We start from the raw sequence: 13,196 nt of genomic DNA on the forward strand, positions 1-13,196 counted from the left end.
AAAGATTCGTTCACCGAATCAGTTGCGTCACTAGGGTTGGCCACTAGTACGTTCAGTGAATGAATCACTGAATGGATAGTCTGCGAACGATAGTCAGTCAGTGAACGACCAATTCACGTTCGCGAACAAATCGCTTCAGGAAGTGATTCAGTTCGTTCACCCAAAAGATTCATTCTTTTGAATGAATCGTTCGCGAACAACACAACACTATTGTGCATCGATGCTGGAGATGTAGGCTACAGCTTAACGGTGTGTTGCTGAAGTAGTTAGTAGAGCATCAACTGGAGTTGGCTAGTACCAGCTAAAGTTAGTAGCCATCCCTCAACCCGGTTGTTTAGCCTTCTGGCTCGCTAGCTAGTCGTGACTTGTGATAGCATAGCATCCTATTTAATATTGGTAAAGGAGAGCTGTGTGAATCTTATGGCAGTGAGCTGATAGTTTTCACCACCAGTATCACAGGTTATAGTTAGCAAAACACTGAATTCCATTTGATATCTCCAGGTCAAGATGCAGAGGAAAATCTTGTCATTCTTTAAAAAAAAAAAACGGCAGAAAGCCCCAGCCATGTCCTCAGTCTGGAGGTTGATAGTGCAAGAGGTAGGTTATCTTAGGTGAGATTTATAGTGATAGGCTATTTTTCTTTCATGGAAATGTCTGCAGATTTAATTGATAGATTTGTTCCCTCTTTCATATGACCATTTCAGACCAATCAAGGGATGATGATGATGATCAGGCAGTTAAAGTTGCTGATCTGTGTGAAGCAGGTAAAGGTAAGTGACTAGCTTAATGATGATTCTCACAACAACAACATAATAATAATAATAATAATAATAATGTTGTCAAAATGCTGTGTTTTTATGTGAATTTATACCTTAAAATTTTTGGGTGCAGCAGACAAGATTTAGCTCTTTTTCAAGAAAAGTGGCAGCTAGTGTAGAAGTGAGTGAATAAGTGAGTGTCATTTTCAATAACCATAACAGCACAAATAATTGACATGAAAATCTCTAAATAAATATACAGTATTTACCCTAATATAAAGTGGGAGATTACTGAGCTACAAAAACTGATTTAGTCAAGTTTTAAAATAATCCCCCAAAAGTCTTTTGAATACATGTCAAATTGCAGAAAATTGCGTCATTATTTTCTTATTTTCTGGGGAAGGACCCCCATGCCCCCACTCTAATTTGTGCCCCCCCAGAATTTTGGCTTGCATGACACCCCTGAACTTAGCAACAATAAAACTACCTAATGTTCTCATCAAGTGTCTTTCATAACCATAAGGCTATATACTACAATAGGCTATATACTCATGTTAACCACTGCAGAACATAGAATATCAGTTATTTCAGTACCAAAATATACTTTCACCTTGAAGGTTTATTTGCACCAAATCATGCGCTGGAAATATTCTCTATTATGGAGAAGTTGGGTATGGACTATTGCTAATTGTTTTCATTTATGAAGTAGGCGACAGTAGGCTACATGTAGGGCATCACATTTCCTGTTTTTGTTAAAATCATAGATGGAATCATATAATCTTGTTTAAAAGGCAAAATTTACACCAAAACCAGAATGCCACAGAATTGTGAGATCTTTGTGTAAATTTTACAAATTGCATTTGGTGCTGTTGAGCATCTGGGATACTGTTTGTATGTGTCTCATGTGTGTTTGTTTAGCCATGTGTGTTTATTTACTTGTGGGTGGGACCATTTGGGAGGAGTTCATTGGGGAGGTGGGGTGTGCTGGCCACTCCCAACCACACCCATAAAATCTTGAGGTTTTTCCAATTTGGCTTTTATGTCTGATTTGAAGTGTGTATTATTATAGTTATTGACATTACATTAAAAATATATTTGGTGGATGTTTAGTGGATACATCTCTCTGTGATAATTTATGGTTGTTTTCAGCCATATTCACTGGTTATTTTCAGCCACTTTACAATCATTTTAAGGGGGGCTGGTTGGGGGCAGTGACAGAATACGAATATTAAACTTTTGGAACAGCTTTAGACATTCAAAGAACATGCTCTATAATAATTGTACTGTAACAGTGTAGGGGAAATGACAATAGCCTTACAAGGGGTATTACTTAGGTCAGGATTATATTTCTATATTCTTACATTGAGCACCACTTATGTAGCCAAAGCAGTATAACCGCACAATTAAAAATCAGTCTCATAAAATTACAGTTATCTAGATTGTCCGACCATAAATTTGGAACTTCAATTAATAAATCAAAATGACAAATATTAAGGATAATTAAATCAAAGATTTACCATAACCTGAAGGATATAGTTCTGGATAGGCTATTTTGACGAATACATTATTTATTAAACAAACGTACAAACAGAACATACACAAACTAATCTGAATGGGGAAACTGATAAATACGGGTAGGTAGGGGTGCGTATGCTGTTGCGTATGCGCATGTGTCCCTTTGTAGACGAAAGGGGGAAGGGTAAACGGCGGGTTGGTCGCGTATGTGTGGGGTACAGTGTAACTGGCGTGGCTGAATAATTTAGCTCAGCTACGAAGGAGCGGTAGTGCCGCAGAGTGAAGTGTAACTTCAGCTCTTAAGTAACACATGCAACCAAGCTAGTTATTCGCTATACAACGAGTGTGGTGTCGTTAGGGTTGTAAAGTTAGTCAGGGAGAAAGAGAGAGAAAGACCATGAATATGATTGTTTTCCTAAGATTACATCGCCAGCACAAATTACTATAAAAGACAAAACGGAAACCATCCATTCACACAGGTAGCAGCCTCCAGTGGTCGCTGTGGGGTCCTGGAGAGAACAGTCTTGGCGTTGTGAAATTGTGGAGGTTTCCAGATGTAGGGCGTGAAAACCGAATCATTGTTCCTTAGCAACGGCAATGTTCTTGTCCCCCCTGGTCGGTCGTCGGCAACGTTCTTCTTCCTAGAGCTCGTCGTGGTTAGTTGGTGCAGCATCGGGCGTGCGCTGGTTTCCACGCGGGATGGATCAGGCTTAGTCGCCGCAGGCGAGCTAAATTGGCAGAGCCTGGTTGCTGCATACAGAGACTTTATCTGTGTGTTTAGATAAATCGGTGACTGAAGCGATCTTAGGCGTTCTGCAAACACTTTGAATTGGAGTTCTCCAGAGTTGTGAGAACTTGAGTTAGACCCATAGGAGTTCCACAGTATGTGGGCACTCAAGGGACAATTGGTGAAGGTGCAGGAAGAGGTAGTGCAAAAACAGGGGATGAAAAATGAGGGGCAGGGCGATTACTGTCCCTAACTTTTATACCTGATGGGGGGGGGTTGAATCTTCACACCCGTGACGTGTGACAAGGATCTAGAATGCGGAACGCACTGATGATGTCATCAGATGCGCGTCAGATGCGCTGCATGTCCTTAAAGAAAGTCATTTCTATTTGGACGGCACAGACTGACCGACTGTACCTACAACAGTATAATAATGTATATTCACTGAAAATTCATGATTGGGTCCACAATATATGTAAAGCGCACTTAAATTACAAAAAAATTAAATGCTATTTCTAAATGAGCAGTACTAGTAAATATAAAGGGCCCTATTTTTGCAGTAATGCACAGTTGTCCAATGCTTGTTCTAATGCAAGTTGCTGGCAAATTATGCATGTCCAACACAATTTCTGCAATTTCATGACTCCAGGAATTATTGCAACCGTGGTACAGTTGTAATAGAGGCTGGTTTGATAAGAATAATTAACTGTGAGTGTGGTGGTGTTTTGGTTTCATTAATACCAATCAGATCACCCCAATTCTTTCCCTTTAAATACAGTGCAGTAGCACCACAGCCAACTGCTAATTCTGTCATCACCAAAGGGCAAGTGCATTATGAAAGATACATTATAAGTGTCCATACAAATCATTATCGTGATATCAATAGAAAGGTGAGTGAATCATTTTAATTTCAATATTTATTTTCCTCCTCCAACAAGATATACTGTCCATTTATATGTCAGTACTAAAAGCTACAGTAAATGGGTCCCATTATGAACAATTCTGCAGGGTGCATATTCCCAGACTGGCCAGGAGAAGGCAGCTGACAGGGACACCCTCCAGTCGGCCTCTCCATTGCGCTGCTGCCACTACTGTGCTTGACAGGCACTGCACTCGCAAACTAGAGGATGGGAAAGCATGCTGCGCATTAGTTTGAATTTACTATAGCTGTTTTTCTTTCAATTTTTTTTTCAATTTTTAAAATACCACTTAAAAATAAAAAAATGTCACCACTTCATCTAAGTTTTATTCATTTCAGACATGCACTTGATAAGATGAATCTACACTCACTAAGGATATCACATAAGGACACATAATTCACTCATATTTGCCCGGTATTAGTCACAGGGTTGGGCTGACACTTGGGACTGGGCTCCTTTAAGAGAGGGGCCGGGATGTTGAGCGGGCGCTCGAGAGTGACATGTTTGTCTGTATTTATCAGGAAGTAAATAGTAAAGAGACACTCTGGTGTATTGCATCTAACAAACCGTCTTGCAGTCCTTTTGTTCCGCGCTCCTCTACAATGTAAAGATACAAATCCACAGCCAGCCAATCCCTGCTCTCTTGTGCACTCTGCCTCGGTAATCACCATCACAATTGTTACAACTCTGCCCCTCTCCATAGGAAAGCCCTGTAATGTACCCTCTGTGGGGTCTATGTCACTTCCAAGGAGTATGGTTATGTAGTGCAGAACTCAGCACACCACAAAGAAAACCTGGTCTGGTCTGGTTTAAACACAAATGAATTTTTCTACAAAAAACTTGCACAGCACCAATTGTTTCTGTTGACACGCCCCGTATTGCACAGTCCAACCAGGTAAACAGGTTTACTGCAGTATTAAACTATGAATCCTGGTGCTGTCGAAAAAACATTCCATTTGCACAAGGTGAAACTAGCAATTTCTCTTGCGCTTAAGTGCATTTGTACTTGCATTGTTTCCAAAGTAGGGCCACAAGTGTTCTGTCTGAATGTGCACTTCGCAAAGGCACAGATTTACTGGCCATCCAAACATCATTATCTAACTGCCCAGTAAAATAATTTCAAGAAACTCTAATTGCTTGTGGAACTACTGGCTTTCACGTTGCCACATTACTGTTGAAAATGCAGAGACTTAATGTTATATCCATAATAAGAATGTTGGGAATCAGTCTCACTTGTTACCATGGTTACATGTAACGCATTGGGTTTGATACATCCATCAGGGTTAATTTAGAGCATTTAGCACTATTCAGACAGGAAAGCTCTTAGCATGGCGTAGTCTGTGATTTTGCAACGTTGAGGCACATACAGTGCCCTGTACAGCAGGCTCCATAAATATTTGGGACAATGACATATTTTGTCTTGACTTGGCTCTGTACTCCACAATTTTAGATTTGTATTCGAACAATTCACTCAGCTTTTATTTAAGGGCATTAAGGGTTTTCATACATTTTATACATTTCAGTTTCACCATGTAGAAATTACAGCACTTTTTATAAATAGTCCTCAAATTTCAGGTTATCATAGAAGAAACACATCACCTGGTAAGACACATCACCTGGTAAGACAACACATTAACATTACTGGCCATCAGCTGGACCCTTCTGAGTATGTACTGAACACTCTACCTGGGAATCTTTCCTTCACATTCCTTGCTGGGAATAACCTTCTTGCCACAATGTGTTTACTTGGCCCTGCATATCTAAGCCTCCTTCTTCTTTGCCATATTTCTTGGATCTTTAGTGCCTATTTTCTTGCACTTCACGCTAAAAGTATCCGGCTACCTGTGGTTAAAAAAAAAAATTAAAAAAAACTTTAGATAACAGTTCTCTCAATTTATTTACTCCACCACCTCCCTTCTCCCTGTCTACCTCCCACTTTGCAAAATGATTGGACAGACTTCCAATAATTTGTTTATTTGTAATTAAAGCCAATGGAGGCTATTTAGAGGAAAGTTGTCTATTTTTAAGTGAAACCCATCTTTTTGTGTTATTGCTGGTAGAAATAGAAAAAAAAGATTATACTTTGGTTTGTTATTCAGTAAATGTACATGTATTAATTGAATTCTTTTCTACCTAGATGTTTAAAAAAAAAAAAAAAACAAGTGTCCTAATACTTTTGGCCTGTTTAGTATGCATATGCACAACATGGCCATAAGTATATGGACACCTGGCATCAAACGTGTGTGTGTGTGTGTGTGTGTGTGTGTAGCGCAATGATTTAAACCATTTGAATATATAGGCTATATATTTGTGATAACCACATTAGGATTTAGGATTCTGTATAAATGTATGATACTATGCAAACTGAAACTCATACATTATTACAAGGTTCCCATTCTCCTTGATAATCCTATAGAAATAAAATCACAGGCTTAACAGTGTGTGAAAATTTTGATTGAGCACTTTAAAATGTACAATTACATCGTAGTCCCAAGGCGGCTTTGGTTTTCACTTTGTAGCCTATACCAATTTCCAAATGCATTAAGTTTCATTTATCTGTGGTTCATCTGTCCATACATAAAACTGCATCTATCTGCGGTTTTATCTGTTTGCAGGATATTCAAAAAGTTCTTCAATATTAATTAAAGTTTATACATTATTGATCTATAAAATGTCCACTATGACTAAGAAAGCAAGTTTATTATTATTGTAGTTGTAATCAGTATGTGAAATAACCCCATGTCAATCGGGGTCCCATTTGATAAGCAACCCCCCTCCCCCCACTCTGAAAAAAAGGTCAGCTACAAACAGGCAGACACACAAGGCTACTGCTGGGTAAATTCCATTCCATAGGCCAGGAATTCTGAAACTCCCCCCCACCCCCAACAAAAAAGTGGGAGCTACGGCCAAAACTTTACATACACCTAGGCTAAAGATATTCAAGCTCAGTTTTTCACAACTCCAAACATTTCATGTTACTATACATTTCTTTTGGTAAGTCAGTTGGGGCATCTACTTTGTTCACATCAGAGGTAATTTTAAAATAATCGATTAGAGACTTAATTCACTATATCAGAATTCCATCGGGTCAAAAGTTTACATACACCAAGTTGACTGTCTCTTTAAACAGTCTAGAAGATTCCATAAATTGATGTAATGACTTTTTAGAAGCTTCTGGTCAGTCAATTGTCATAATTAAAAGTTCATTGGGACTTAATTGGCACCTGTGGCTGTATGTAAGGGCCTACATTTAAAGCCATTGTCTTTTTGCACTTGATACCATGGGAAAATCCAAGCAACTCAGCCAAGTTCTCAGAAAAAAAACTGTGGACCTCCACAAGTGCAGTTCCTCCTTAGCAGCAATTTCCAAACAACTGAACATACCATGATCATCTGTACAAATAATTGTATGCAAATATAAAAATCTTGGGACCACACAGACACTGCATTGTTCAGGAAGGAGGCACAAATTAAATACCAGAGCTGAACAAACGTCGGTTGGATAGGTTCAACTGAACCCCAAGACAACAACAAAAGAACTGGTGAAGGAATTGGAGGCATCAGGTACCAAAGTATCTACATCCATCATTAAGAGAATCCTACATCGCCATAGCCTGAAAGACTGTCACGCAAGGAAGAAGCCTTTACTCCAAGACCGGGATAAAAAAATGAAGTTTGCAGGTAATAACCAGGATGAAGACCTAGCCTTTTGGAGGAGTTTTCTCTGGTCAGATGAAACAAAAATTGAACTATTTGGCCATAAGAATCAGTGCTATGTATGGAAGAAAAATGGTGAGGCTTTTAATCCGAAGAACACCAGATTTAACTAGATTAAGTTAAAACTTCCTCACAAATGGGTCTTCCAGCAGGTCAATGATCCTAAGCATACCTCTGAAGTTGTAACAAAATGGCTTAAAGACAACAAAGTGAAAGTATTGGAGTGGCCATCACAAAGCCCTGACCTGAATCCCATAGGCAATTTGTGGACCGAACTGAAAAAGTGTGTCTGAGCAAGGAGGCCCACAAATCTGACTGAGTTACACCAGTTCTGTCAGGACGAATGGGCAAAAATTCAGGCAAAATATTGAGAGAAGCTTGTGGAAGGCTACCCCAAGCGTTTTATTAAAGTTAAGCAATTAAAATACAATGTCACCAAATACTAACAAAGTCTATGTTGCGAGGGATATCACATAAGGATTCACTCATATTTGCCCAGTATTAGTCACAGGGTTGGGCTGACACTTGGGACTGGGCTCCTTTAAGAGAGGGGCCGGGATGTTGAGCGGGCGCTCGAGAGTGACATGTTTGTCTGTATTTATCAGGAAGTAAATAGTAAAGAGACACTCTGGTGTATTGCATCTAACAAACCGTCTTGTAGTCCTTTTGTTCCGCGCTCCTCTACAATGTAAACTTTTGACCCACTGAAAATCTGATACCTTACATAATAGCTGAAATAAATCTCTTAGCTATTATTTTGAAATGACCTCTTGGAAATAAATTTTAATTGAAAAGCTTAAATGTCAGAAGGTCTTTTACAACGGTAGTCTGTCAAATTGTAGTAGTTTAGCATGTTGTATACCTCAAGGAAGTTGTCTGGGACCACTCTTATTTTCAATTTTTACTAATGACTTGCCCTCTGCTGTGAAAAAGGCAGGTATAATAATGAACGCTGATGATTCCATTGTTTATTATGCGGCAACTACATGCCATGAATTAAATCAAGTTTTGTCTAGCGAGTTGAAAATAGTATATGATTGGATCAAAACAAATAAATTAGCCTAAAATATATCTAAAACTAAAGGTATTGTCTTTGGGTCACAACACAAATTGATTTCTAAGCCTAAACTGGAGCTATCCATATCTGGTGAACCAATACAACAGGTAGACAAAGCTAAACTGCTGGGCCTAGTCCTTGACAGTCACCTATCATGGACCGAGCACGTGAATATAGTTAGAAAAATGGGCCGAGGCATTGCAGTCACAAGAAAGTGTTCTCCCTATGTACAATCACACATGATGGGTAAAGTTTCTAAATCATTCATTTCCACCTGGACTATTGCTGAACTACGGAAGAGGATTAGGGGCACATGTGAAATTTTTTTTTTGAGTTCTGACTTTAAAGTCAGAATTCTGAGAATAAAGTCAGAATTCTGACTTTAATCTCAGAATTCTGACTTTAAAGTCAGAACTCAAAAACAAATTGCACGTGGCCCTAATCCTCTTCCGTACTGAACAGTATGGTCATCTGCATCCAAAACAAATCTCGCAAAACTACAAGTCGCACGAAACAGGGCTGCTAGACTTGTTCTGGGCTGCTCTATTAGGACTAGCACCGAAAAGTTGCACTCCAGCCTCTCATGGCTCACCATTGAGCAAAGGATTTCCAATTTCCATTTTTCAGCTGCACCATGAACTCAAAGTTGCCAACATTTTTATTCGACCAAATAGTTTACTGCAATAACACACATAACCACAACACCAGATTTACAGGTAAAGGTCATATTGTGGTACCCAGCTCAAGGACTAACTCAATGAAAAAAACATTTACAGAGCCATAACAAACTGGAATAATTTACCCCTTAATATCCACCTAATAAAAAAAATCATCCTTTAAAAAGAATATGCAGATGCATCTATTGGCATGCAGATGACAGACTGAATAGTAGGAGGTATAACTCTGGCTAGCTTTTCAATATTTGTGTTCCACTTCATATGAGTTGTATAATTCTCATCCTTTTAAACATCATCTGTATACTGATTTTTAATGAGTATTTTAACCTAAATGTATGTTCAATGTTGACTGGCTTTGAAATTTATATGAATGTAATTTTTTTTTAAATGTTTTTTTAATTTTATATCAATGTAATTCTTGCATTTTATATGAATGTGTTTTGATGCTATTTAATGTATATTAATGTAATTTAATGTTTATCATGTAATGTGTTATGTACAGTATGTTAGGTGTAGACCCCAGGAAGAGTAGCTGATTGCCACGGCATCAGCTAATGGGAGCCCTTTAAATAAACAAATAAACAATTGTCCTTGTGTCACAGGCAGTTGTAACAGTGCCATGGGACAGTTGTAACACTCATTTAATGCTCTAAACTATATGTGGGTTCAGGGCATTGTTCATGATAATGTCCAGTTTCAACCCCTTAATTAATCAGTCAATTTAATAAAATCTATATTCTGTAGCCAACTTTACACAGGGCAGAATAAAATCATCACACTCCCTCATCTCTCACCTGGTGTACTAAATGTCAGGCCAGGAGTAGAGTGTATCACTAGACAGTCACAGCAAGAGTTATGCGCAGTATGAAATGGAAAAACCTCCATATAGTCCTCCTTACAGTTAACACTTACAGTTAATTATTTTTAATTATTGTAATTATAACTGGAAGGAATTTGTTTTAGGTTTCCATACAAAAAGGAGCCAGGTGTTTGAAAATGAATGTGATTTTTGATATGTAGGCCTTCCACTTTCATTTTTTTTTCAGATTTCTGAAAAGATAGTTTATCTGGATGTCAGGGTTAAATGAGCGCTGGTTTCTATCAGCACTTGCCAGAGCACCTGATGTTGGTCTTTTCTGACCATGAGTACACCTGTACCTGACTAACCACCTTGCACATTTGTCTCAAATTCACAAAATGCTAGCATCCTGACAGGAAATATGTAATTCTTAGAGAACAAATAAAAGATCAGAATTATCTAAGCTTACTTTTATGGTTATGTGAGCATAAGAATCCATCCAAAAACAAACCCAGGTAAAGAATTGGAAAAACTTACCCCGCAAAGCAGGAGAAGATCTTTCTCAAAGATCTTCGGAGCAAAATCCGTAAATCATTCAAATTTCCCACATAGAAAGAATATGTTACTAAACATAAGCAGAGATATTATGACAGTTCAAGCTTGTGTTGCAAGGAAGATATTTAGCGTATTACAGCTGTCCTCCTGTGGTGCCAGGAAGGGACATTGTATTACTACAATACATAATGTCAATGTAATTGTTTAATTTTGAATACAAAATGTTAGCTATGTAGATAAGGTTAGCTATATTGACAAACTTGCACCATTTTGTAACGTAACTGCTTTGGCCGGTGATGTTTTAAGTTAAGTTACTTAAAATGGAATTGTTACTTGTGTAAGGCCATGGGTAAGTGCTTAATTTCTGCAGTGTTCTTGTAGCGTGAGCAAAGTTCAGAAGACAGCAAAGATTCAGTCTTTAACTTGTTTATTTAACTTGGAAGAAAACAGATGGCATTTACTCCCATTTTCAATACAGCATTGGTTATCTATCGCTTTTAAAACTATCTGGACAGCTAACAATCTTCCCTCCAATCTCTCCCACTCCTCTCTCCCACTCCCGCGCCTTTCTTTCTTCTTTCCCTCTCACACTTTACACCGCCCCCTCTCTCAAAACTTACGGAAGCCTTCCCAGTCCAAAAAATTATACCAATGGCTACAGCAGCTCAATCTCACGTCTCACACTTGAAATGGAATTGTTGCAATCTGTTGCATTGTGGCAATCAGAAGATGTGTTTGATTCCTGGAATTTTAGGTAGAAAGAGAAAAGGAGACATTGATACTTTTGCTGTTGTTAAAACTCTTCAGGAATGAAATTTATTATAATAATAAATAATTTAAAAGTAAACATATGCAGTGTTCTTATAGATCTCTTCTATTCAGGTATTTAAAATACACCTCATGGCATTACATGAATACAGGGCTATTGATATTACATAGGAAACAAATACAATAACCTTCTAAAGTTCAAATTTTAAAACTACACAACTCAAAACACTTTCATAATAGACCATAATGATCACCCTTTAATACTGAATTTATATTACATGAACACTGTATTAGATGTGCAGCTGCCTTGTCATATGGTTAATGTCCATATATGGAATACTGATATACCAGCATGTAAAATTGTGTAGCTATTGGGATGGCAGGTATGCCATCCCTCCAAGTTATGCCTTGGCGGGGCGGCATGCCCAATACCTATACAGCACCGAGAGTATGGCACTTTTCAGGGTTCCCCACAGAAATAACCACAAGAGCCATAGACACTCAGCCCTTAAAATCATTAAATTCTGTACATTCTCACCCCATTTCAACAGACAGAATTCATAAACAACTTCAGGTCCACACAATAAAGCCCCAAACTAAGAGGATTTTTTCCTTCTTCTTCTTTTTCTTCTTCTTCCTGCCGCCTATCCCACAATCAAAATGTCTCCCTACTGGACATTTTACTGACACCAGCCAATCCTTCACCTACACGAGCCAATCAAAATCTTGCATACACATGCAAAATAGCCATATCTTTTTAGTCTGAAACATTTCCATTCTTAACAGTTAGTCTGTTCGTGGCTTAGTGGTCAGTGTTACAGTCTATAGACCATGAAGTTGCTGGTTCAAGCCCAGCCAGGAACAAGTTTCTGGCACCTTTTTTCTTTTTTCTTCTCATTTCACACTTCGCACCACCCTCTCTCTAAACCTAGGAAGCCTTCCCAGTCTAAAAGTATATTGATGGGTACAGCAGTTCAATCTCACGTCTCACAAATCAGTTAGCTGCTCCGCCAGCCAGCACTACGCTACGATCAACACAACGCACACAGCACTCATACGCCGGTATGCACTTATAGCTAGCCACCGCTACAGCATTTTTAGTAATATGGGAGCAGCAGCTGAAATCCTCTTCGGAAAGCAACCTTACAGCGATCTTATCTATGTTCAGCAGGCAGTGTTGTGCTTCACTTCGGGCACTTATTCCGCTCTTACAGCTCATTTCCAGCCCAAACCACTACAAAGAGAGCCAACTTCTTTATTTTATTTTTTGTCAGTGACATTTCCTTCTGACGTCCGATTGCGGCCACAACATTTATTTTGCTTTTTTGTATAGCTATTTCCATGGATAAAATCGCATTTATTATTATTATTTTCTGTTAAAAACATTGAATTCATATTCAGGGATATAACCAACTACTTGCAATTTAGATGACATCTATAGCCGTTTACTAATACGATCGCATTTAAGGCTGGAAAATATCCCATTAAACCAGAGAAATCGCTGAGTTGTCTTAGAATCTTTGTCACCACGGAATGTAGTAAGGCTGACAGCGTCGGCATAGCAACGGACGCTGTAACATAACTTATAAGTACGTCACAATGGCTATAACAGCTGTTTTAGGATGTCATTTCTTTACCCGGATCATTTTTGTAGCCCAGATCAAATTTGGCGTGACAGCAACACGGAACTCTCAAATGTGCAT

The sequence above is a fragment of the Anguilla anguilla genome, chromosome 10 (genome assembly GCF_013347855.1).
Source record: "Anguilla anguilla isolate fAngAng1 chromosome 10, fAngAng1.pri, whole genome shotgun sequence".
NCBI classification, from domain to species: Eukaryota; Metazoa; Chordata; class Actinopteri; order Anguilliformes; family Anguillidae; genus Anguilla; species Anguilla anguilla.